The sequence below is a fragment of the Pseudopipra pipra genome, chromosome 5 (assembly GCF_036250125.1).
Source record: "Pseudopipra pipra isolate bDixPip1 chromosome 5, bDixPip1.hap1, whole genome shotgun sequence".
NCBI classification, from domain to species: domain Eukaryota; kingdom Metazoa; phylum Chordata; class Aves; order Passeriformes; family Pipridae; genus Pseudopipra; species Pseudopipra pipra.
This window is the reverse complement of record NC_087553.1, coordinates 31,600,915-31,626,338: the sequence shown is the minus strand read 5'-3', so window position 1 is coordinate 31,626,338 and position 25,424 is coordinate 31,600,915. Positions and strand designations below refer to the sequence as shown.

Below are 25,424 nucleotides of genomic sequence, written 5' to 3'. Positions count from 1 at the left end.
AGTGTGTAGTGATATCCTTTGGGTGTGTATCCCCAAACCATAATCTGCTGGGGAGTTGTGAATGTGTTCCCAAAGTAATAGCTTCCTGTTTGTATTTAAAAAATCTAAAACCTTTTTCTTCCTGTTCTTTTTAAAATCAGTCACTTGATCCATAGGAAAGTACCCATCTTTAAATAGGTCATTATGAGTGTGACTTTATTGTGTTTTAGGAATTGTACTCCCCAGTTCAGTGTTCGCACTGAAACCCCTAACAGGCTGCTTGCTTGCTCCTCCACTTTTCCAGTCCCCCTCCCCACTGCAGCTGATTGGAGAAGCTAATTGGAGGCACAAAAGGCGAAGATCACAAGTTGAGATAAGAACAATTTACTGGAAAACGGCAATGAGATAGATAAGGAAACTAACAGTAACAGCAACAACATTAATAATAGAGTGCACAAAAGAAGGAATGCTGAGCTCAACCTGACCACAGCCACTTCACCTTGATCACTCCTTCTGGCTTGGCACCAGTTACCCCACTGCTCTGTCCACCATGCTTGCTCAACCTGAAAGTATCCTTGCTCCCTGGAACAGAGCCCTTTTACTGTCCCCTTGGCAATGAAGTGAGGTGGTATAGAATAGCCTCTGTGTCCTAGTAGAAATGCCCTCTCTCAAGTACTGCAAAAAAATTAACCCTGTCCTGGCCAGAACCAGGATAGAATTCTTACAGAAAATCACTATTTTTAAATCTAGGCAACATCCCTTTGTATATCTGAGTATTTCTTTCCACTATTGTTGGAGGGCATATACAATGGCTGTATCCTGTTATTCCTCTGTTATTTGCTCTGTAGCTTTATATATTCATTAAAGATCCGTGAACCACGTTGTCAAAATGTCAAGCCCCTTGCAGATCTGATTCACATCTGCTCAGAATTCAGGAATTAGCTCCAGCAAACCTTCTGTGAACTTTTAATTGCTGCTGGTACAAACTTTGTGCTCTCCTGCCTGTCTCCAAACGTCTTTTGATACTGTTCTGTGATGAATTTGAAAGCTGGAACTTTTCCTATAGAAAATCAACATTATTCTTTCTATTTCCCTGACTGGCTGAAAGTGCTGTCAGTGCCTCAGAGGATCAATTAGAAACTATTTCACTTCTGTGACTAAAGAAAGATAATCTAAGCTCTTTTTCCAATGTAAAAAAACCCCAAACTAATCAACCAAACAAAAAATTTAAAATACTAATTTCTCTGAGTCTTTCTTCCTGCATTAACCAGAGTGATGAAGTAGTGGAGTTCTATTTTCAGTCTATCAGCGAGCCCACATGCAGTCAGTGCAGTATGACAGTAGGGCCACAAATGGTCTATCCTTTAGATCACCAGTCTAAATAATGCTCCACAGTTGGTTTGCAATAGTAACCCTAAACCATGTCTGATCTCAATACACAAGCAACAAAACATCACTTACTATATATGACTATGTGACATACTGGCATTGGTGTACAAGTGAAAAATCCCATGTCTCTTATCCCTTAACATGGTTTTTTGGTTTTAACCTCATTGTATCTCATCATTTACATCTACCTTTTGTGAGGAAAAAAATATCTGATTTGTGTAACAGTCCGATAAAGCTATCACGATCCCAGATATAGAGGCAAAAACTGGAATACTGTCCTAGTTTGAACAGCTGGGACCAGTTCATCACTGTATGGGTGTAACCCAAAACTGTGTATTCAGTAGCCTTCCGTGCCATTTCCCAGAAACTGACTCCTCAGCCTATAAACTAGGTGTTAAACAGGCCTGAGAGGTAGGAGGGTGCCCCCTGTGCTCACACCTCAGATCCATTGTGGAACTTCCTGCCCTGAGGGAAGTACTGGGCATTCCTACCTAAACTGGAGAATATATAATCTTGGAGCCTTGGAACTTTTTTAACCGCTCGTGGGATCCAGAGGAAGACTGCAGATCACTGCTCTCAACCAAACTGCAGACCACCACTCTCAACCAGACTGCAGACCACCACTTTTCAACTGGACTGCAACCACCACCCGCAACCGGACTGCAATCACCACTCTTGACCAGACTGCAAGAGCACTCTCACCAACAGGTTTTCCTCTCTCCTTTTACTTTGGACTCAGGGCGTCCAACAAACACCTCAGGGTGCTGGGTTATACATTTGGGTTTTGTGGGTTAAAACCAATTGTTTGTCTGTATAATCATACTCATTGTATTATTTTATTAAATTGTTATTCTGACTTATGATCTCTCTTTTGAGTTGGATTCATTTCCCCTGCCAGTTTACCTTTAAACCAGTAAAAATACCTTTACTGAACATGTGAACCACTATTTAAGGGTCTCAGGGGCTTAACATGCTAATAAGGAGGCAGGATTACGCCAAATAGAAGATTCCACAATCTATTAGCATTTCCAGTAACAGGGGTGACATAAGGGAAAAATGATTTTACATTTCTCGGATACAGTATTTACATTTTGGGAAAAAAGATTTGATATTTCCAGTAAGCAGGGTTACATTGTGGAAGGGTTATCAGCTTTTACCTGAAAGAAGGATTTACACAGGGAGGGAGAAAACAATGGGGTATCTGGTAGCATCATGCAAAGTCTCTCTACACCCTGCTGGGGGAGATCAGGACAATGGATCTTGTCTGGTCTTTTAGATGTTTTTTGTTCCCCAGCCTCTGTGGTCCAAGGTTTCCTGTTTAATCCTAGCAGTTCCTTTTCTGCTGGTATTCAATTTTTGGACTGCAACAGATTTGTACTTGGTTGCCATGTTCTTTGCTGTCCAGCTCTGGTCCATCCAGATCTTCTTGCTACAGTACCACTGCATAGCAGAAACTCAAAATGTGTGTTTGTCTCAGGTAGGTAGCTATGACGCTGTATCACCAAACTCCATCTTCAAATTTCCCATTGCTCCCAGATCTGTCATATACAAAGTATCTATGTTAGTGACAGGCTTTGTGTATTCTCAAGCATTTAACTCACCCTGGCCATGACTGCAAGAATCCTGGGATTGCCATACACTTGCAGACATGACTCCTCAGAGCTTTGATTTGCAATCTCTAATGTTTCCTCTGTAGAGACTTGGTAGGTTATTGGATTTGCATGTCAGTCCATCTTTCTGATACTGCTTAGCACTGCACCTCACAGGCTAACATATTATCTTGAATCACCAGCAAGTTTATTTTATATTGATACATCAGTCTGTGAAGAGAGAACATTCTTCCCTTTTGCCTTCATAAAGAACAGAGCAGAAAGCTAAAGGAATAGGGAAGGGTGGCACCTTAAACTGACACAGTATGAATCTATGAAGGTGGTGACTCAGTCTTCAGCCTCAAACTTTAGCTAGAGAGCTAGTAGGGTTACATCCTGTCAACTTATGCTGCCTCAGATCCTATTTCTTCCTTCTTCACGTTTCTCTGCTTACAATATACATTTCTGTTCTTTACATTTACCATTAAAAGGTCTTCTGCAATGTGTCTAAAATCCTCCTTAGTATTTTTCCATTTGAGTTTCAGTGTTGCCTGTGACCTGAATGGGCTTCTGAGCACATGCACAGACATATGATTTGACAATGAAAGCTAACCTTTGGTGGTTCAGCATTTACAAACATGCATACCTATTTCAGACTGAATTTGCTACAAGGAGAACATGTAAAATTTTTCTTCAATGAAATTAACTGGAGACCTCACCATTAAGTTCAGTGAACCATAGTTTCACTCAACTTCTACATATGTGCACTCAGAAATAAGAAGAGAACACTTATTAATGTGGTCTTTCTAGAGCCTTATCTACAGTCACTACGTCTGTTTCCTAAATCAGTTTCATCCAGCTACCTAACACATAGATACTTTAAGGCTTGAATAACAGATCCCTTTTACTAATGATCAAAATCTTAATGACTCAGCTCTGATACTGCTTTCTAACCAATACTACTGCCCTTGAAAGAACTGGCTAAAGAAAGTAAGGTCCTGTATATCAAATGTTAGCTTTTGTAACTGAACCACAGTGATTTCTGAACAACAAAATGTCTTAAGGAATGAACAAGACATCTCTGGGAATGTCTATTTACTGGAAATTAGGAAACCAGAGAGACTCACGAGGCACATATGGAAATTGTGATAGAATATAAACATCCCTGAGTTAAGCAGCTACCCAAAAAAATATAAATGAAAGGTTTAATTATCCTCTGTTGTGACCAAGCAGATTATTAGAAATAGCTGTTCAGGAACTCTATCCCAGACAGAATGTAGCAGCTGATTCCCCAGAAGAGACTTCTGTAGTACACATTAAGGAAAGCTTTGGAAACAGGGACTGTTGGTCATGGGAAGTAGAAAACAAAGGAAAGCAAAGCTTCTTCAGATTTAACACAGGGTTTCTGTGATAAAATCAGTAGTAAATAGTGCAGTAAACGACATTACAGCCCTTTAGAAAAGATGTGGTCTCCACTTAGAGAAGAAAGATCATGGCAGGCAAGGTCCCTGCTGTGTCAGAAGAGGCTTGTGTGGATCCTAGCTGTGCCTGCTGGTCAAGCCTCTTGTGCCGTAACAAGCTCTCTTGCTATGGAGTTACTGTCTTTGAGCACAATAGCATTCTTTTCCCCCTCCAACTCCATGACTTCTAGAATAATTTAAAATACTGATAACCACATTTGAATGTGGTCGAAAGGAAATAAAGACCATGGGAAAAGAAGGTGTACATGGACATCCTCTGATGGAGGAGCGATAACAGAAGTACATATGGCTCTCCAAGATGGAAGAGAAATAGAGCACCTTGAGTCCTTGTAATCAGGAGGAGACGAGAAAACAGACCAAAACTTGTGTTTGTGAAGCTAATGTCCATCTCTGCTTTGAACAGCTATGAAGAGTGACCTCTAATAAATAAATTACTGCAAAATAAGAAACAGAACTGCTCCTGTACTAAGAAATAGTCTTCAAAAAGGAAAATAATTTCCCACCTCACAGCAATACTGAGTTAGCCTCTTCTTGTAATTTCTCAAATGAAGTGCCTCAAACTGAAGGTCTAATTACATAGCTTCTCTTTCCATGAATCTACCTTTCTTTTTGTTTGCATGAAAGCAGAAATTTAGCTATGTCTAAGGATCATCAGATCTAGGTGAAGCAAAAAGCTCTCTGTAGCCAACCACTACTTTGAAAAGGTCTTCTTACACATAAAGCTTTTAGAGTGAAATCCAAGCCTTGGCAAGTCTCCTACTGGAGATTTATTTCAGATGAATATGCTAATCAAAAAAACCCACTTTCAATGAGGAAGAAAGTGAACTAGAAATGTAACTTTATGAATAAAAGCATTACATATTCTTGCTACAAGATTTTCCTTCTGTATTTCAGGTTTTAGATGGAAATTTTTTTTCTTCTCCAAGGAAAAACATATTTATTTCACCAATGCCACTTTATGGCACTTTCTTCAAAGCTAGCTTCTATATTGGAAAGAGTCTCCCTGCAGACATTTTAAGTTCTAACCTGATTAATTTGGTCCTTTTGATTTATTTTTTGATTGCCTACAGGTACCTGACCTATTCCAATTAAATACTACCGATGAAAAAAATAATCATCTTATTAGCTGGCAGCCACAGCTACCACAGTACCCTCATTTAGTATACTAGAAGAAAGTCATGCAGAAATCAAAAACTTTAGAGAAGTTTTAAACATACACAAATTTTCAGAAATATGAGATTAACTCCCAGCTCTGCAAAATCTCTTTTATAACTAACTTGAGCACTAGGATCTCCCAGAGTAGACCAGAATTTGGAAAGGAGATGTGCTACCATATTTCATTGTTATTAGTAAAAAAACCTAGAACAAAAAAACCCTACAGCTAAAAGTAGAAAGTCAGACAAGTTAGAGTACTTTTGAACAACCATGTGCCACCTAAGTGTACTGAAGAGTATCTGTGTTACTTCTACTATTATTAGAAAAACTTAAACTTCAAAAGACTCATTTGTATATGATATTTCTACAAAACATATTTTTTAATTCAAAAGTAAATTTGTCAGACATTAAAGTTGAGTTCTTCATATATTTCCATTTAATTTGGGGAATGGTTTGGAAAATGAGGTAGGTATATCCTCTCCATCAGACTGGGGGAAAATTACAAGGTTTCTCAGACAATGAACATCACTCTATTTCAGAATCATCTAAAAAAAGTATTGATCTATATAAAAATTTGGAAATGTCGTAGCCTTTTTGTTGTTGTTGTTATCTTTGGAATGAGTCAGTTCTGAAGGTTTTTCATTTACAATTGAAAATGTGAGAGAAAAGGTGAGAAAAGTTTTGAGAAATGTCAAACACTTTGAATACTAAGAGAAATCATTTTCGTTTGTCTACACAACATTCACAAAAATATTTTCACCAACTAGAAATATCAACTATTCCCAAAGCCTTTTGTGCAGCAGAAAAAAAAAGATGGTTAGAAAGTCAGGGTAATGCTCCTGAAGTGGGAGATAGTGTCTGTCAAAGAGCTCTCTCGGTGCTGCTAGAGAATTCCTGCCTGTTCAGTGGAAGTACATGCCTGTCTAAAAATACAGGCAGCCATAAAAGAGATGCTTTTCAAAGTTCTAAAGCTATTCACTTTTCCCCTATATATCCAAGTTAAAACTGTCTCCCCTTGTTTGTTATGAAGTAACTGTAAATCTATCTATTAAGTAAACTATCAGTTCTGCTTTAACTTAATTTCCTTTTTCTAATCATAATACGTATCAAGATGACAACAAGTATTCCTCAAAAAAGCAGGGACCAAATCCTTCATCCTCTGAGGAAAACTGCTTGACATTTGTGACATTTAGACCCCACGGTTAAATGTAGTCAAGGGATGTGGTGAGACATGATAGCTCTCAGTTAAGCAACACAGCATATCACAGAAATGTCTGTAAGACAGTGCAGGGATGTTCTATCTCACACAGTGTGTCTTATATTGCTGATAGTCACATTTTGCACTGGTGAAAGACTATCAACTCTTCCCTTTTTTTTCCCCTTTTAATCATTAACAGCTCAGAACACGGTAACTAAGGGTGTTCCTCTCTTGCATAGACTGAGGATGATGCTGTTTTCCACTTTTCACAGGTCTTCTGAAGGAACCTGTAATGAAATAAATCTGAATTTAGATGCTTATCTGTAGGTTTGGGCTGCAGTTGCTACAGGCTTGCCTCACAACGACAGTGTAATATCGAAAATTATTTCAGTTTTAGCAGTTTCTTGAAAAGCCTAGCCTTCTTAAGCCATATGACTACAACAGGAGTCTGCAGCAGATGTTTAGAGAAGTGAATTCTGTCTTGTGTGCAAAGAGACAGTGAAGGGGCATGTCTCTGCTTGAGGGCTGGAAGTGGTTACACCGGTGATATGATTTCGAAAACGGTACATGGAAATTTTCAGATCTCTTGGCCAAGAATGCATGCTATGACTGCTGGACCACCTTAGATAAATACCTCTCTTTCTTGACAGGCTTAAAAGATCAGTTGATTGCTGTCAATTCTAGGAATAAATATCTACATCTATCATGTAGATATCTACATCTATCATGTAGATATTTTTCCTATTTACGATCATAGATTAAATTATGTTACATTTATTTACACTGAAGTACTGTTGATGTCTTCTCTTCATCTGTTTCCTGTTGATTACACTCTTCAAAGCCATTTCCTTGACATTCCTGGAAAATACACTTGTATTTAAAAAACTCTTTATATCAAAGCTGAATGCATTTGATTCTAAAGAAAAAAGAATGGCATTAAAATAGTCAATTTTTCTCCTAGGTTTTATAACATACATAATATTTATCACATTAACTGTTGTCAATAGTAATTATTTTGTTTTGGCAAAAAAAACATTTTCCTCTATTTTTCTGTGTTAACATTTTTTCTTTGGTCTTGGGACTACCAAACTATCAACTCTGTATATATGATATACCTCTTCTATAGTGTTTATTTTTTTATGGCAGCTTTATAGAATTTCTCTTAAATAAACCCCTATGAAATGTATTGCAGAAAAAGAGCTATTTAGATCACAGAATCACAGATCATGTTGAGTTGGAAGGGACCTACAAGGATCATTGAGTCCAAGTACACAGGACCATCTCCAAGAGATCACAACATCTGCCTGAGAGTATCATCCAAATTCTTCCTGAACTCTGGCAGGTTTTTTTCTGTGACCACTTATCTGGGAAGCCTGTTCCAGTGCCCAACCACCCTTTAGATGAAGAACCTTTTTCTAATATCTCCCCTGACACCACTTCAGGCCATTTCCTCAGGTCCTGTCACTGGTCACTACACAGAAGAGATCAGTGTCTGGCCCTCCTCTTCCTCTCACAAGGAAGTTGTAGACTGAAATGAAATCTCCCCTCAGTCTCCTCCAGGCTGAACAGACCAAGTGACCTCAGCCGCTCCTCATACGGCTTCCTCTCAAGGCCCTTCACCGTCTTTGTTGCCCTCCTTTGGACTATGTCTAAGAGCTTTCTTATATTATATCTTATATCTTTCTTATATTGTGGCACCCAAAACTGCCACAATATTCAAGGTGAGGCCACATCAGTGCAGAGCAGAGTAGGACAATCCCCTCCCTTGACCAGCTGCCGATGCTTTGTCTTATGGTCCCCAGGACACAGTTGGTCCTCCTGGTTGCTGGGGCACTGCTGACTCAGATTCAGCTTGCCATTGACCAGGATCCCCAGGGCCTTTTCCGTGGCTCTGCTTTCCAGCATCTCATTCCCCAGTCTGTATGAACATCCAAGGTTACCCTATCCCAGGTGCAGAATCCGGCACATTCCCTTTTTGAACTTCTTATGGTCAGTGATTGCCCAGTCCTCTAATTTGTGGAGGTGTCTCTGCAATGTTTCCCTGCCTTCCAGGGAGTCAACAGCTTCCCTGAGTTTTGTGTGATCTGCAAACTTGCTTAGTATCCCTTCCAGTCCTGTGTCCAATCATTTATGAAGATGTTGAAGAGCACAGGGCCTAAGATGGAGCCCTGTGGAACCCCACTAGTGACAGATCACCAGTCTGGTGTTACTCCATTCACTATTACCCTCATTGCTCAACCCGTGAGCTAATTTCTCACCCACCACATGATGTGTTTATCCAGCTGTGTGATGGACATTTTGTCCAGATGGATCCTGTGAGAGATAGTATTGAAAACTTTACTGAAATGCAAAAAGATGACATCAACTGGCTTCCCCTGATCAGCCAGGTGGGTTACCTTTGACATAAAAGGAAATCAGGTTTGATAATCAGGACTTTCCTCTCAGGAAGCTGTGCTGACTGTGACCAATGACTGCATTGTCTTTCAGGTGTTTTTCAATACCTCCCAGAATAATCTTCTCCATAACTTTTACCAGGCACTGAAGTGAGACTGACCGGCCTGTAGTTTCCAGAGTTCTCCCTCTTGCCCTTCTTGAAAATCAGAACAACATTTGCCAGCTTCCAGTTAGCTGGGACCTCTCTGGATTCCCAAGATCACTCAAAAAACATGGAGAGAGGTTTTGCGATGACAACAGCTAGCTCTTTGTGGGCTCTGGTAGTTTTATAGATGGATGCTTTTACAGCCATTTCATTGTTCATTGTGCTTTCTTAGCATACACATGCTTTATTTGGTATTTTGCTAGCATTTGAGAGCATCTTCTAGAAGAAAAATGGTTATTTTTCTGTCATTATATATGTAGAGTCGAGGTCACTGTCCTTTCTATTTTTTGGGTTGACGTTTCAAGTTGCACTGGGTTAAGGTACAGTGGTAGTTTATATTTAATTCTTTAATGTGAGGAAATGCAGTGAGAAAAATCTATGGCACAATTTCATGTGACTTATCTGTAAAGACAATTCAGATCTCTCTGAAGACATAGTGGAACTAATGAGCTACTAATATGCACTGTTTCTAAGGCATATGTTTAAAACCCTATCTATGTCATGGGTCAACACTTTAGAGTAACAAGAAAAAGAAGAAAAGTGTTTTAATGATGAGACCAAAAATCAATTGTTTTCTGTCAGACCTGATCTATACCAGGAAGACCAATTGAGATGCTCCAAAATGTTGACAGAATATTTTTTAAGAGAAACCAAAACCAAAATAAAACATTAAAGTAACTAGAATTTGAAATGAGAAGATGACAAAGTCATTACTGATTGCCATATTAAAGTAGAGGAAAGACCTTTATTTTTAGCTTCCTTTAGTTTGAGCTTTAATTCATAGATACATTTTTTAGGGGTAGCTCAGCTCCCATTTAGCTGTTAGTCAGTAAATAAAAATGGTTATATCTCCATTGTAACAAAAAGAAAAAGAAACAACAAAGCAACGTTGAAATAGTTTTAGAATTTAGTTTGGATTTGTAATGATATTGGAGGAAATGAGATTCAGTTTGTAGATTACGGCACCTAGTGCAAGGATCTTTAAGGAGACTTTCAGACCTACATTGAACAAGGTGTGTAGGCTGTCATTATACTGGGGAAATCTGTGTCATGTTGAGAGCTTAGGTAACAGTGTGAGCATAAAATGTAGGTGTCCTAATCTTTCAGCTGAATTCTACCCATGCTGTTTTATAGAGGTTACTGATCTTGAAGCTGAATGTGATCTTTTGAGATGGTCATGCAAAAAGTCTCTGGTTCATTTAAGGAGGAGTAAATAAAAGATTGCATGAGATTCTTGTGCTGATCTCTCTGAGGCTGAATCTAATAATATTTGGCTGTAATGAGATTGCCTACTTCATTTTTTTCTATGATCAAGAAAAAAGTAATTGACAAAGGGCTCGTATATTCATGGAAGGACTGGCTTTCAGGCTATGTATCAGACTTTCAAACTACAGCTATTGAAAGACTATAGACAGTATCGATCTGGAGTAATGAGTTGAATGTATTTGAGCTTTTTCTCCATACTATTAAACTCTTCTAATGAGAGTAGCCTAGTATTCAACCCATGCTAGCCCCTGAATAGCACTCAGGTGATGTTTGGAGCAGTACTAGCTGAGTTGGACCAAATCTCCACAGGACCTATTTTAACAATTTAACTTTATAAACTGATTGCTTCAGGGCTTGGGAATATATCTTTGTACTCTACAGTTTATTACTATAAATATAGCTTATATATTTCTCTAGCAATGTATTTATAGTGATGTATAAAATCATGAGTTATGTAATAAAACGAGCACACCAATAGATATTTCAGATATTCTTTAAAGAAAATGAGCAAGTTTGAGACCCTATTAAGATGTACAGATTAAATATTGTAGAAAAATGCTGCAGATGAGGATTAAAGTTACAGAGAGACCAGGGAACAAAGTTTTGAAGGAAAGTGTTGGGAGAGCAGGATTGTGTGAACAATTTCTCCTGCATTTTTTGTAGGCCTTGCCTTGACATGGCCAGGCACAGGCAGTAAAAAGAACTGCGTAGTAAACATGGCTTCAGGCTCTGAGGCTGAAACAAAAAAGGATCTGTGCCAAGATTAAGGAGGAGTCCCAAAAGTTAAACAAATGTTCTCATCTGGTATGAACACCTGCCATAGTCCAATTAGAAGTGGTCAGTAGGGCATATTTACATCGTGAACACTTTCATGTAACCAATAATGTGGAAGAGAAATCATGCGCCGGGGTGTAGAAACAGTATTTAAACGGCATCTTTGTAAATAAATGCAGACATTTTGTGGATCACATTGATCGTGTGCAGTTTGTCCCGAGCCTTTCCGCTGATAGGAAAGATCTTGGAAAATATCTAATATTCAGTTACTTCAGCAAAGTCAGGATAGCACTGCTATCCTGCACAGTTCTTTCCATAGTCCTAAACTGATGAGAAATAGAAGATGCCTGATATGTGCATACTTTTGAATTGAATTTTCCTTTTAAAATATCCAGTAATGTCAGGAATTTAATTTATCAAAGTTTTCACATTGGTTATTTTTTTATCCTCATATGTCTCCTCATTTGATTGGTTTGAATTATCTTTTTTAGTCTTTTAGTACTTTCTTTTTCAAGTTGTACTTAGTTGGAAGGATAACATACTTCGTAATGTCTATTTCTGTTCTCCTGAACTAAAGTAATTAAAACTTGCTGCACTTTCAGTTTGTGTGTTGAGTAGATATCTGTCAACATTCCCTACCCACATTTTCTTTTTCTCTCCTGCATATTTTAAGTTTATATTTGCACTTCTGCAGAAATTTGAGCAAGATCTTAATGTTAAGGGGGGAGAATGTCTGTCACAAAATCAGGGTAATGGAATGGTTGAAGTTGGAAGGGATCTCTGGAGGTCATCTTGTCCACACTCCCTTCTCAAGCAGAGTCACCTAAAGCCAGTTGCCTAGGACCATGTCTAGATGGCTATTAAATATCTCCAATGTAAAAGACTCCACTACCTCCCTGGGCAACTTGTGCCAGTGCTCTGTCACCCCAGTGTTTCTTCGATGTTCAGAGAAACCTCCTGTTTCTAAGTTTGTGCCCATTGCTTCTGGTCCTATTGTGGCTCACAGCACTGAATAAAGGGGAAGGATCCCCTCCCTTGGCCTGCTGACAATACTATCTAATGCAGGTGGGGAAACATTTGCCTTCTTTGCCACAAGGACACATGACTGGCTCACATTCAACCTGGTGTCCACCAGGACTCCTAGGTCATTTTCTACCAGGCTGCATTTCTGCTGTGTGACCCATGCCACATATGGGTACATGGGGTGGTTCTTCCTTAGCTGCAGGCCTTCAAAGTTCCCTTTGTTGAACTTCATGAGGTTCCTGGCAGCCCATTTCTCCAGCCTGTCAAGGTCCCTCCAGATGGCAGCACAACCCTTTGGCATATTGGCCACTTCTCCCAGTTTGGCATTTGAAAAGTTACGCTCTGCCCCGTTATCCAGATCATCACTGAAGAATGTTAAACAGGATCGGATGCAGTATTGATCCTAGGGGTACACCGCTAGTTACTGGGTTCCAACAAGACTTTATGCCACTGTCCATTATCCTCTGGGGCCATTATGGCACTTTTCAATCCATACTGTCTGGTCATCCATCTGTGACTTCACCTTGGTGAAGCCACATTGATTACTTCTGATTACTTTCTCCTTCTTAAGGTGCTTGAAAATAATTTCCAGAATTACCTCCCCAGAGATCGAAGTGAAATTAACTAGCTGTAGTTCTTCAGGTCCTACCTCTTACCCTTCTGGAAGATGTTGGGGACATTTGCTTTCGTCCTTTCTTCATGTACTTCTCTCAGCCACCATGATCAATTCCCAGTTTCTTAAGTATTACCTGACCTGATCTTTTTCCACCAAGGATCCAGCTTTCTAGCTGTAAACTTTCCCCCTGGGATTCCTGAAGGCTAGTCTTGCTAGTAAAGACTGAGACAAAGAAAGTATTCAACATTTTCATCTTTTCCATGTCCTGAGTCACAAGTAACCAGACCCCCAACTCATTGGGCCCACATTTCCCCTAGTCTTTCTTTTATCTTCTGTGTTTTTCAGGTTTCTGAATTCCAAATGGTGAAGGCTATACCTATAGGGCCCTCTTCACTATCATAAATCTTGTCTTAGGAAAGGTTTAACATGAAGGAATATATTTTGGGTTATCAGAGTGCTGGCTATAGCACAGCCCTGGAGTCCTGTTTCTTGCTTTCTAAAAGCAGGTTCTAGATCCTGCTGCATCAGAGTGGTAATATCCTGCACAAGAACAGATTGTGGCATTGGAAATGGTTACATGTCCTGCTGTCTGAGGGCCAGAGCAAACTGGCAGACCTGTGGAAGTTGTGGGAGTTCTTCTGGCAGTGATAAATGACCTCACCTCAACACACACAGGTCCTCATGTGAACCACTTGATAATACTCTACTGTAAGACTCAGCACCATCATGGATACTGGAAGGCTTAGTGGAGGACCAGACCAACAGGCTTCCTGGGTGGCAGGTCCTGGACATGTTTGTCTTCTCTACCCTAGTTTGGGGTCAGCTCTTGACTGAGGCCAGACAGGACATACAGTTGGGAGGGATTACCCAAGACCTATAGCTTGTTCTGGAAAACTCCTGTATTATAAATACAGTGGCTTATGAGTAGTACAGACTTGAAAGAATAGCAGGAGAGGAGCTTAAAATAGAATGTTTCAAAGCATTTTACTTTGGTGAGCCTGTTGTGGCAGGAGGCTGGTGATGTCAATATATGGGTTTCTATAACCTGAATTTGACCAGAATTTATTTTATTTACATTCTTGACAAAAAAAAAAAAACAGTCAAAAAAGGATATCACAATTATGGTAGTTATGATCAATGTTATATGTTGGTTTTTCGGGTGGTTTTTTTTTTGTTTTTCTTCCTTTTTTTTGTTTGTTTGTTTGTTGATTTGTTGTTTTGTTGTTTTTTTTTTCAGTGAGCTTGGTTGGTAGTTACAGAAAAAGCAGAAACCTCTGTGGAATCCAGGTTCTCAGGTGAAAAAAATAGTTCTGGCAACACTGATTTGATTAGATATGACAGGTTGTATTAGCTAAGAAATATCCTTGATACACATGTTGGTAATGTATATGCCACCACTTGCAAAAATCATTTGCTAGAACAGGTGTAATTTTTCACATAATGTATAACGCAGTTTTCTTATTAAGGTAATGAAAAAGTAAATTAAACTCCTTGGGGTGAAATGGAATACAGGCTTTAAATTAGCATGAAAATAATTCTTAATAGCTTTGATAACTCAAACAGTGGTTCCAATTCACAAAATCTAACACTTTCAAAGAAAAATATTTACATATGATTCCATTAGTTCTTTATTTTTGCCTTTATTAAAAAAAAATTAAAAATATCTAATCATTTGTTCCAATCTAATCATTTGTTACCTCCAAGTAACAGTATTTATTAGATGAAGATTGCTTGATTCATTAAGGTAAGGAAACTGCAGACACTTTCAGTGATTATTACTTGTATTTCTTTTAAAATATGTTAGTCAATGATGTGATCTTTAAATTTAAAGTTTTAATTTTCTGACACTTTTTACTGAAGAGCAAGTTCCATGTAAAAAAAAAAAAAAGACTCTTTCCTTATAATTTTTCCCCAAAAATACCTTCCAAAGAGAGTAGGAAAAGTGGTCATGGGTTTTCTTTAGTCATATTCATTGGGTCCTGCCACATGGCTCAAGAGTGTGATTTCAGAGGAAAAAATATTACCTGATCCAACTACTATCTCTGGGGGAAAAAATATTGATTTTTCATGAAATTACAAGGTTTTAGTTCTGAAAATTGACAAAAAAAATATTTAGCTTGTTTTTAGTAGTATTGTAAACTAAGACATTCATTAGAGTGCAAGGATGTGCTCCAGGAGTTTTGTATCAAGAAAAGATTTAATGTTCTAATTCCAAAGTCTCCTATTCTTAGTTCCTTAAAATTGTAGAATTTATATCCTGTCCTTCTTGTAAAGCAGTAGCAAAAAAAATATTGCAAAAAGAGCTGGAAGGATTGCAAAATCTTGTTAAAGTATGACTCTTTATAGTGAACTTCAAGTTAATTCTATTTGTGAGTTTAAAGAGTTTTATGAACTGATTTTAAAAGCAAAGTTATTGGTATTAAAATTAACTGTTGAATTGCAGGTTGTGCTAACTGAATATCAAAAAATAACAATTGTCCCGAAATAATGAACAGTTTCTTCTTTTTGCTGTTATGCAGTCCTCAGCCTTTCTGTCATAACACCTCAAAATTTACATTTTGTGTAAATCATATCCCGGTCTGATGCAATATTATCACAGTGGAAAAAGAATGAATAAAACTGATTTTGGAAAAAAGCACTCTGTGACACAACCAGATAGATGGTCCTACTAATATGAAGTTTAAGCAACTCTTCAAAACTTGACTGCACTTCCTTTTTTTTTTTTTAGAAATAGTAATTGTTTAAATGTTACACACAAGGTGTAGATTTCATTTAAGTTTGAAAAACAAACAAACAAATAAAACCAAACAAAGCCAGTATTGGCCATTAGGATCTTAGTATTTTCTGACAGCTCTGGGGTAGTACCTTAGAATTCTTTCCAGAAAATCCACGAAATCTTATTTTCCACGTTAATTATATCTTACCAGTTTTGTGAACAAAGGACAAAATATATGCTAAGTTTTCCCAGTGTTGCAGAGAAATTTACACAATAAGAAAACACTTATAGGGGTTTTGTTTGTTAAGCTAAGAAGCATTCTTATTAAAACTAAAAGAGGTATTTTGAGAATTCCTGATATTTTGAAACAGGTTAAACATTTGCCTCTAGCACAGACCGGTTTATGAGGCATGGCCTCACGCAGAGGTGTGGGTTTAAGAAAACCTGGTATATCTACACTGGAGTCTCAGCTTTACTGTATTTATGTTCACAAGTGCAATATAGATGGGCCCCAGAGTATATTGGCCTGACCTCTGACCATCTGCACTCAAAGTGATATCCCCAGGGTTGTGTCCAACAGGAAAATTACAGCGGCTAGTGTACTTCATTAGGCTCTTTTCAAAAGAGAATTAGGATTTTGCAACAGCCTAACTTAAACAGCAAAGAACAATTAGATCAATATTGAGGTGAGGGCTACATTTGGGAGTGTCCCAGGTTTTGGTCTGTCTGTAGCTAGGTCAAGGATGTTATAGGTATTGTCTTAATTTCTGGTAGTTCAACACATCTTTGAGTTTTAACCTGAAGGCAAATGCTGTTTTCAGAAGGTTTTTTTTTAGGGGTAGGAATACAGATTACAAACTTGCTGTATGCAGATTTGTATTTACTTCACAAAAAAATGCTGGTATGCAAAAAATGCTATACATCTACATAGTAAATACTGTTAGACTTGTGGCAAATATTTTGATTTTTATTTAAAGTGCACATTTGAATTATGGCTTCCTTCCTTAATATATTAAGAACAAAATTTTTGTGGCATACCACTCCACTAACCTTTCTCTGAAACATAATGTGCTCATTTTCATGTTCTCCTCAAAAATCTGTCAAAATAGAAATTTCAGCCATGTTCCAGAAAGCCATCTTTTAACCTAGAACAAGCACGCATGAACACCTGCTCTTCCACATATTAAAAGGCTCAAAGGCAAGCAAAGAAGCTCTTGTGTGAATCCAAGGATTACTCAGCAATGGCTGTTGGTGTCTTGAGCAAACACATTTGTCTCTTGGTTAAAAAAGATGCAGGTCACGTTCTCTAGGCCAACAGGCACAGACAAGACTGTTGAATTGCCATCTGTGTTTAATCTGTCACTAAAGAGCAAACAAGGGTGTTCCAGCCTTTCAAAGGAAATGCTGACTGGTAGGAACATGTGACACATTAGAAAGCCCTCCAGTCACAGGGCTTTCTTCACTTGTGCCTTCTGTTTGATTGCTTTCTTAATTAATTATTTGGCCAAGATAGCTATCTTAATCAGTATAGGCATTTATTTAAAAGATTAATTGCTAAAAAAGAAGGACAGAAAATTCCTCTTGAAGATTTCTTTTTTCAGTATATTACAGCAGTTATATGATTTCTGGTCATGTCTGTTCTAATTAACCATCTTCTTGTTAAAGAAGACGGTTTTTTTAAAACATCATTCTCTGAAAGTGTGTGGTTAGGGATATAAAAATGCACAAGAAGTACTTTCAAGCTACTTTAATATATTAGCTGAGGGCGTTTTTTAGAGACAATTCACACTGAAGCATGTTTTCAGGAGAAGTGTTCTGTCAAAACCATTAGTTTGCCAGTGGGTTTTTTACTCCTCTTTTCTACAGTATGGATACTTCTGTGGATTAAAAGCAGACTTCACCTTGCCGAAATCCATCTCTTCTCTGAAACTCTCCTATGTATATACTAATTCATGCAGCTCCCTCTATCTTATTGGCATCACTAAAGAAAGGACGTAATTTCATAAACCATGTATTATGACTCAGCTTCTGCAGCAACTAGAAAAACATATCAATTTACTTTCTCTCTAGGGACAAGACATCACTGTGATAATTAAGCAAGACAGAAAAAGTTGGTGAAAACAAGATCAAGACAAATCTCCCAACATTTTAAATAACATGGATGACACGTATATCTTGTACGAAATGATAGAGTTTCACTGATATAAATGATATCCTTATTAATACAGCCTGAAAATTAAGCTTGATGTGCTTTGGGTTATTGTAATTTATCTAGCAAACTACTTAGCTACCTGCTATCATGAACCAAGTGCTGGAGGCAGAGAGAAAAGATAAAATATAGTCAGGTGATTCAGTTCCCCAAGCAGTTAGAGGGTTTTCCCACAGAGTCACTGAAAGAGTAGAATAATTTTGTTGCACTTTCCATTATGCTGAAAATCTACAGCAAACTGGACAATTTGCAAGCCTTTAAAAAGTCTACATAAGCTTGATTACCTACAAAAGAAGTAAAATTATGAAGAGACAGACTTCTGAGGAGAACATCTATTTTTTTTTAACTCTGCCAGAGCATGAAATCCTCACAAATCTTCCTGAATTTCAGACATTTTCTGGCCAAGCATCCCCTTTTCTGAAAGTTACTCTTATATTTTGATATGCATCTGTCTCAGATAATTATAAGTAGGTTTTCTTCTACATTTAAGAGCAACAACCTCCCTAGCCTTTATTTTGCTGAGCCTAAAAGGAAGAAGAATCATCCCTAGAACAGAAAAACTCTTTTTTTTTTTGTTTGGAACATTGCCAAATTCAGTGGCATATCGCACCAGCTATGGGCACTGCTATAAACAAATCTCTCTCATTTTTTCAGACTATGGACATAAAATATATTTCATGAATTCGGGATTTTTTCGTGATCTCAAATATATTCTATAGAGGCAATGACATTAAAAAAATCACTGTGTGGATATTTTTTTTTAAGTATCCAAAACATTTCTGAAGTAGCTTTTATGCATCCTTCGTGGTATATCCAGAAAACATGGCAGTGGAATATAATGGTCATTTTGAGCAGTCTTTCAGGGTGTATGATGCAACTTGATCTTACCATGTATAGATAATTCCGTTTCCCCAAACTCATGCTAACAGAAATGAAAAATTATTTGGAAACAAAACCATAGCATATTTCATTTTGCTTTTAGAAGAATCTTCCCTCTGTCACTGTTGTTACTTTTCAAACAACGACAATTTTCCGCTGTGACCCTGAACTATGCTTTAATTTTGACAAATTGTGTTTTCAAGGAGGAAAATGCTCTGTTAGACTCTGACTAGTTCTGCATACTAGAGATGAGCAGATGGAAGGCTACTTGTACTACTCCCACCAGCAGTGAGATTCAGGGGGTTGACGCTTTTCACTTCCCAGGAATTTTTACTGGCTTCAAATTTTTCTCCTCCCACTCTCAACCCTCAATCCTCATTGGGGCTGAAACCAGCCTTCCCTCCTGTTTTTCAGTTCTTGTTTCTCAGTAATAGTTAAAAATACTCCCCGCCTGAAATAAGAGCTAGGATTGACCCCAGGATACACGGATGCTTGTACTTCTTTTGTAGTGTGCATCCAGAGCTTTCTAAACAGCTTATGAATGGATTAAAGACATTGACATATCTAGGAATATCAAGTAAAAGACTGCTATTTTACCTGTAGAAAAATCAAATTTTAAAGTAGTTTGGCAACTCACTTATGACCATCAGCATGCCAAGACTGGAGTGGAGATTGAAATCCAAATTTTACATGGCTGAGGGCAGATTATTCATGCTTGCTTGAAGTATTTTCTCTCTTAAGTATTAAGGCTATTAAACTATTATGGACTTGTCCTAAGATGACTGTCTCTTCCATGCCCAAATAATGTTGTGCCTTAGTGCCCAGGTGTCATTTGTTAGGGAAATTGAAAGGATTTTTTGAGCTGCAATCTGTTCTTTTCAGGCTGCAGGCATTCGGTGCTAAAAGCCCTGCTGAACAGGCAAGTGCTTCAGTGAAAGGAATAAAGCCTGGATCTCACAAAAAGCTACAATCATAAATTAAACCTTTTTCTACAAAGAGCCTGCCACTTTCTCGTGAGAAATACCCGTTGCACTGACAGTGCCGCTGCTCCCCTGTTTTGCAGCTTCCTGAATGCACTGAAATCATGCCTCTGCTGGAAAGAACCGGCGGCCTGGATGTCAGGGAGCGGCAGGCGCGGCGGTGCTGCTGGAGCTGGCAGAAGGAGCAGCAGCAGTCTCCTTCCCAGCGTCGCCTCCGCCTCCCTGCCTCCCCGTGCGCGCAGCGCCGCCGGCCGGGAGCAGCCCCGGCTCGCCAGCTCTTTGCCTAGGAGTCCTGCACAACACTTTCCCAGAAGCAAGAGCAAAATGTAGGGACTGGAAATTATTCATACACAGAAGAAAAACAAACAAACGAACAACACCCCCTCCAAAACAAAAAACCAACAACACAACACCACAACAACCTGCCCCCCAAACATGCCACATTTAATTCAGTAAATGCACCCTCCCTTGTGTCATCATACTGGCTCCACAATTACTTATGGATTCCCATCCAAGTTTTTCACATTCAAAAGGAGTTTAAAAGATAAGTAGGTAATTTAAGCTACAATTTTGAAGAAACAATACAGTACTGGGATCTCAAATTTGTCATAGCTGAGTACCGCAACCCGTCCAGCCCTCTAACTGAAAACATCATGACTCACAGCTCTAGACAGCTTGTTCTTACCTAGAAGACAAAAGTTTTCCATGGGCATCTGAAGTAGTAGATAAGTAAATACTGCATCCTACTGATATTTCCAATATTAGCTAATATTGCTAACTTGAACTCCATAATGCCTCAGAAACCACCTTTTGCTCCTGAGGTTAAAGCTAGCCATGCTGAGGATGAGGCATGGAGCTGACCTCAGTGTGACCTAATGCTGAGCTCAGTCTTTCAGGACTGAAGATTACTTTTGTTTTCTTTTGTATCTGGACCATGTTTTTAAAGCCCTTGCAGTGACTGGGTGTCAGGCATCCACTAAAGCTGCTCTCTCACTCCCCTCTGGACCTGGATAGAGGAGAGAAAATATAATGAAGGGCTCATGAGTTGAGATCCCTTACTGATCACCATCATGGGCAAAACAGACTCAAAGTGGGGATATTAATTAAGTTTATTATTAACAGAATCAGAGCAGAAGAGTGAGAAGTAAAATATATCTTAAAAACACCTTTTCCCTACCATTCCCTCCTTCTAAGTCGTACCTCCTTCTCCCCAGTAGTGCAGGTAGGCAGGGAATGGGGATTACGGTCAGTTGTTTCCACTGCCGCTCAGGGAGAGAAGTCCTTCCCCTGCTCCCCATGGGGTCCCTCCCACAGGAGACAGTCCTTCACAAACCTCTCCAGCCTGAGTCCATCCCAAGGGCAACAGTTCTTCACAAACTGTTGCAATGTGGGTCACTTTTCCATAGGGTACAGTCCTTCAGGCACAGGCTGCTCCAGCGTGGGTCCCCCACCGGACCTCAAGTCTTATCAGGAGAACCTGCTCCAGCGTGTTCTCCTCTCTCCATGGTCATCAGGTCCCTACCAGGACCCCCATGGACCTCCCACGGGGCACAGCCTCCTTCAAGCATCCCCCTGCTCCAGCATGGGTCTCCTCCACAGGATGTAGGTGGACCTCCAAACCTCTGTGGTCCTCCGTGGGCTGCAGGGGCACAGCTACTCCACCATGGTCTGGACCATGGGCTGCAGGGGAACCTCAGCTCGGGTGCCTGGAGCACATCCTCCCTCTCCTTCTCCGCTGACCTTCGTGTCTGCAGACTTGTTCACTTGTTCTCACTCTGCTCTTCTCTGGCTGCAATTCTCATCTGAACAATAGCTTTTTTTTTATTATTTCCTTCCTAAATATGTTACCCCAGAGGCATTACTATCATTCCTGATTGGCTCGGCCTTGACCAGTGGCAAGTCCATCCTGGAGCTGACTGGCATTGGCTCTACCAGACATGGCAGCTTCTCACAGAAGTCACCCCTGTGGCCCCCCCGCTACCAAAACCTGGCCACAGAGACCCAATTCAGCCCTGTAGGGGATGTCTAAAGTTAGGTGGGATGATTCCCATCTCAGGTTTGGGTATGAAAACTTTAGCACAGACCAAAACTGTTTATTTTGTCTGGTATCCTGTTGTGTTCTTAGAATATGTTTTTATTCAGTTGTAATTTCATGGGGGAACAATTGCTTCATATATGTGCAGTTTTTGTTGGTATTTCACTAGTTTGTAATTTTAAGCATTGCCTATTATCAGAGGTAATTCTCACTATAGTACCCTCTCTTTAGGTGTTTGTAATTGTTTGAGCATGGGACTGAAATTTTCCCTCTTGGATATATTCTTCAGTTTTAACTTTTGGGAAACTGATAACTAAATTTATTTTAGCTGTTTCAGAGAATAACGCTATGAAAAGGTGTCACGTGCCTGTAAAAAGTCTACGTACTCCTTCTTTTTCAACCTTCTGTACTTCCTCTAAAGAGCAGAAACTCAATGTTGAAGAATGGTTTTTATTTTAGGGCACACCACTTCTCTTGTGAACCAAAAAAACCCACTAATTTGTCTTCCATTTACGAATCTTGGAAGAAAACATGGTTTAGTTATGACTATAGGGGGCTTGAAAAGGTTTTACAGTTTGATTGAGGATCCCACTTACTCTGAGTACACGAGTGCTATCCACATGGGCTGATATACTATCCCATGTTCCAGTGCAGGGTTGGAAGGTGTTCAAAAGGTTTTGAGCTGAGTTGAGGCTGTGGACCAATATCATAATAGGAAGCTTACTACTGTGCTGTTACCAAGGAGAAAATGTCAACCTAGAGGAGAGAAAAGGGAGCTCAAACAAGAAAGGGAAGGGCATGCATATCACAACAAAGTCTCTGAGTCTGCATTTGGCCTTGAGGCCAACTGACATAGCATAGCTTATTTCTGTATAGCTCCCCTTCCCACCCAGAATAGGGTGACCTCATCCAGATTGCTTACTTTGAGTGGTCTCCAGCCATTGCTAAGTGCAGGTTAATTCATTCAGGATAAAAATAATGCTAAGCCTTGTACTGATGGTATACAGAGCTGCACAACAGTGCCTTGTGTTTTCTCATGTAGATGAAGCTTCTGGTGGTAGTGACGTGGCAACAGGGAAAACATTCAACGGCTTAATCTGGGAATGTTAGAGAAGATGACCAAGGAAAGGGTCTAAATAGAAAACATAAGACTGGGAGAGAGCACTTAGAGAAATTGCTTACTGTGGATGAAGAGCTTCTGGATGGGGAAGGTTGGGATCAGAAAGTAATTTAATTGCAGTCTTTGTAAACAATAATATAATTTTAAAATGCTGTATACTCATCTCCTAAACATCTATCAAAGAAAGGGTCCCAGATCTCTATTCTGATACAATAATAACAAGTCAGACAGAATGATAATCAGTCTGGGGTTTTGCAGTCCCAGATCAGTTTTCACGGATTTTGAAGGACATTACATTCTTGTATTTTTGTAATGATATCAATATATAATAAAACATAAATCTTGTGGCTATCTCATTTGCAAAAAAAGAAAAAAAAACAAATCAAAATTACATTGTTTGGATTTCTTTTAAGCATATCCTTAGCCTTGCATGTCTTAAATCTATATGGTATAATTTGTTAACAATTAGAAGTACTGCTAATGTTTACATTTCAGATGTATATTTTAAGCCCCACCTCCCAATTAAACTACAATTCCTGCAGGAATTTTGTTGCATTTTGAAAAGTTCATTCATGATCTCTAGGAGGGTAAATGCAAGGGAGCATTACCATGCTATCAGTAATGGTGTGGAGATGTCCTTTTAGCAGACTCAAAGGTTTACTAAAGTAGTGATTCACAACTTCTCTGTTTTGCCAAAGGAGAAAAATGCAACTAAGACGAAGTGCTTACAGAATCACACAATAGCTAAGGCTTAGATGTTGCATTGGAGATTGTTGAGACAAACTCTGATGCTCAGAGCAAGGTCTGCTAAAACAGGTTGCTCAGGACTGTACCCAATCAGGTCTTGAAGATCCAAAGGTGGAGAGTTTGCAGCCTCTCTAGGTAATCTGTCTCAGTGTTTGACCACCTCCACTAAAGTGGTCAGTATTTCTCATATTTACATGGAATTGCTTGTATTCCAATTTGTGCCCATTGCTTCTATTCTGTTCACTGGGCACCATTAAGAAGAACCTCTGACTCTCTTCTGAACTGCCCTCATTGGACATTCATGCACATTTATAAGATTGCCCTCAGCCTTCTCTTCTCCCAGCTGAGCTGTCTCAGCGCTCTCAGCCACTCATCATATGTCAGACGCTCCAATACCCTAAGCATCTTCCTGTCCCTTCCTTGCACTCTCTCCCGACATAGCTTAGTCTCCCGACATAGCTCAGTCTGACTCTCTCAGAAGTTTGTTTCAGAGTAATATGAAAGTGGAATAGGGATGGGTGCATCCCAATGCCTTTCTTTAAAAGTCTTTCTCAATAATTCTGTTCCATTTTCTCTAGTAGTTTTCTCAAGGAACCTGAATTGTCCTTCACATGCCCATCCTCACACCCAATATAGAGTCAGTCTCTTGACACAGTGCAGTATTTAAGAGATCAGCCCAATAGCAGCAATGAGATTTCAGGAGTCACTGTGATATCAAGAGCTGTAGGATAAATTATCTGTAGAGGAGACGTGGACACATCGTACTTAGTTGATTTATCCCTGGTGATGTAGCAGCCATACTTAAGAGTTAATTAACTAGCACTCTGAACCTATGAGGTCATAGGTATTTCATATCAATATATCTGTTACCAACACTGCCTTGGAGACAGTGTGTGCAAAATTTCTATTCTGGTTACACCACAAGGATTCAAAGAAGAGATTCTCAAAGTTTCTGAAGGTGGGGTTGATACTGTTCTCTCACCATTTAACAGCTCAATGACTTAAATACTTAGGATTCAAGAGACGTGAGTGTTGATTCTTCAGTGTGACCTTAATCTGTTCTCTTGACTCTATACAACTTTGTAGTACCATAAATTGCAAAATGGGGCACAGATAAAAATCCAAATCTCTTATCTTTTGAGGCAAAATGCTGAACTAGTGGCTGCAAAGCTCTTAGCTTATATTTGGACACTGTTTGCATGTAATACCTAAAGTGAAACACTGATCAGCCTGATCTCTTTCCTCTAGCGCATAAGACAATTAAAAGGAAGGGAGATCATGTTTGAAATGCTTGAATAGAATAGAATAGAATAGAATAGAATAGAATAGAATAGAATAGAATAGAACAGAACAGAACGGAATATTTTCAGTTGGAAGGGACCTGCAATGATCACTTAGTCCAACTGTGTGACCACTTCAGGGTTGACTAGAAGTTAAGGCATGTGGTTAAGAGCATTGTCCAAATGCCTCTTAAACACTGAAAGGCCTGGAGCATCAACTACCTCACTAGGAAGCCTCTTTTAGAGTTTGACTGCCCTCTTAGTAAAGAAATGTTTCCCATTGTCCAGACTAAGCCTCCCTGGCACAGATTTGAACTATTCCCATGCATCCTGTCACTGGACACCTGGGAAAAGATACCAGACCCTCTTCCCCTCCTTGGGAAGCTGTA

General features: G+C 39.2%; 1 long non-coding RNA gene across 1 annotated transcript; it reads right to left on the bottom strand.

The window, feature by feature from the left end:
- Window positions 1-2,368: 2,368 nt before the first annotated feature.
- On the bottom strand, window positions 2,369-19,990 carry LOC135414574 (uncharacterized). Its single transcript, XR_010430722.1, has 2 exons — window positions 19,471-19,990; window positions 2,369-2,906 (listed from the first exon to the last, which is right to left on the bottom strand). It is a non-coding gene; the product is annotated as an uncharacterized LOC135414574 (long non-coding RNA).
- Window positions 19,991-25,424: the final 5,434 nt, after the last annotated feature.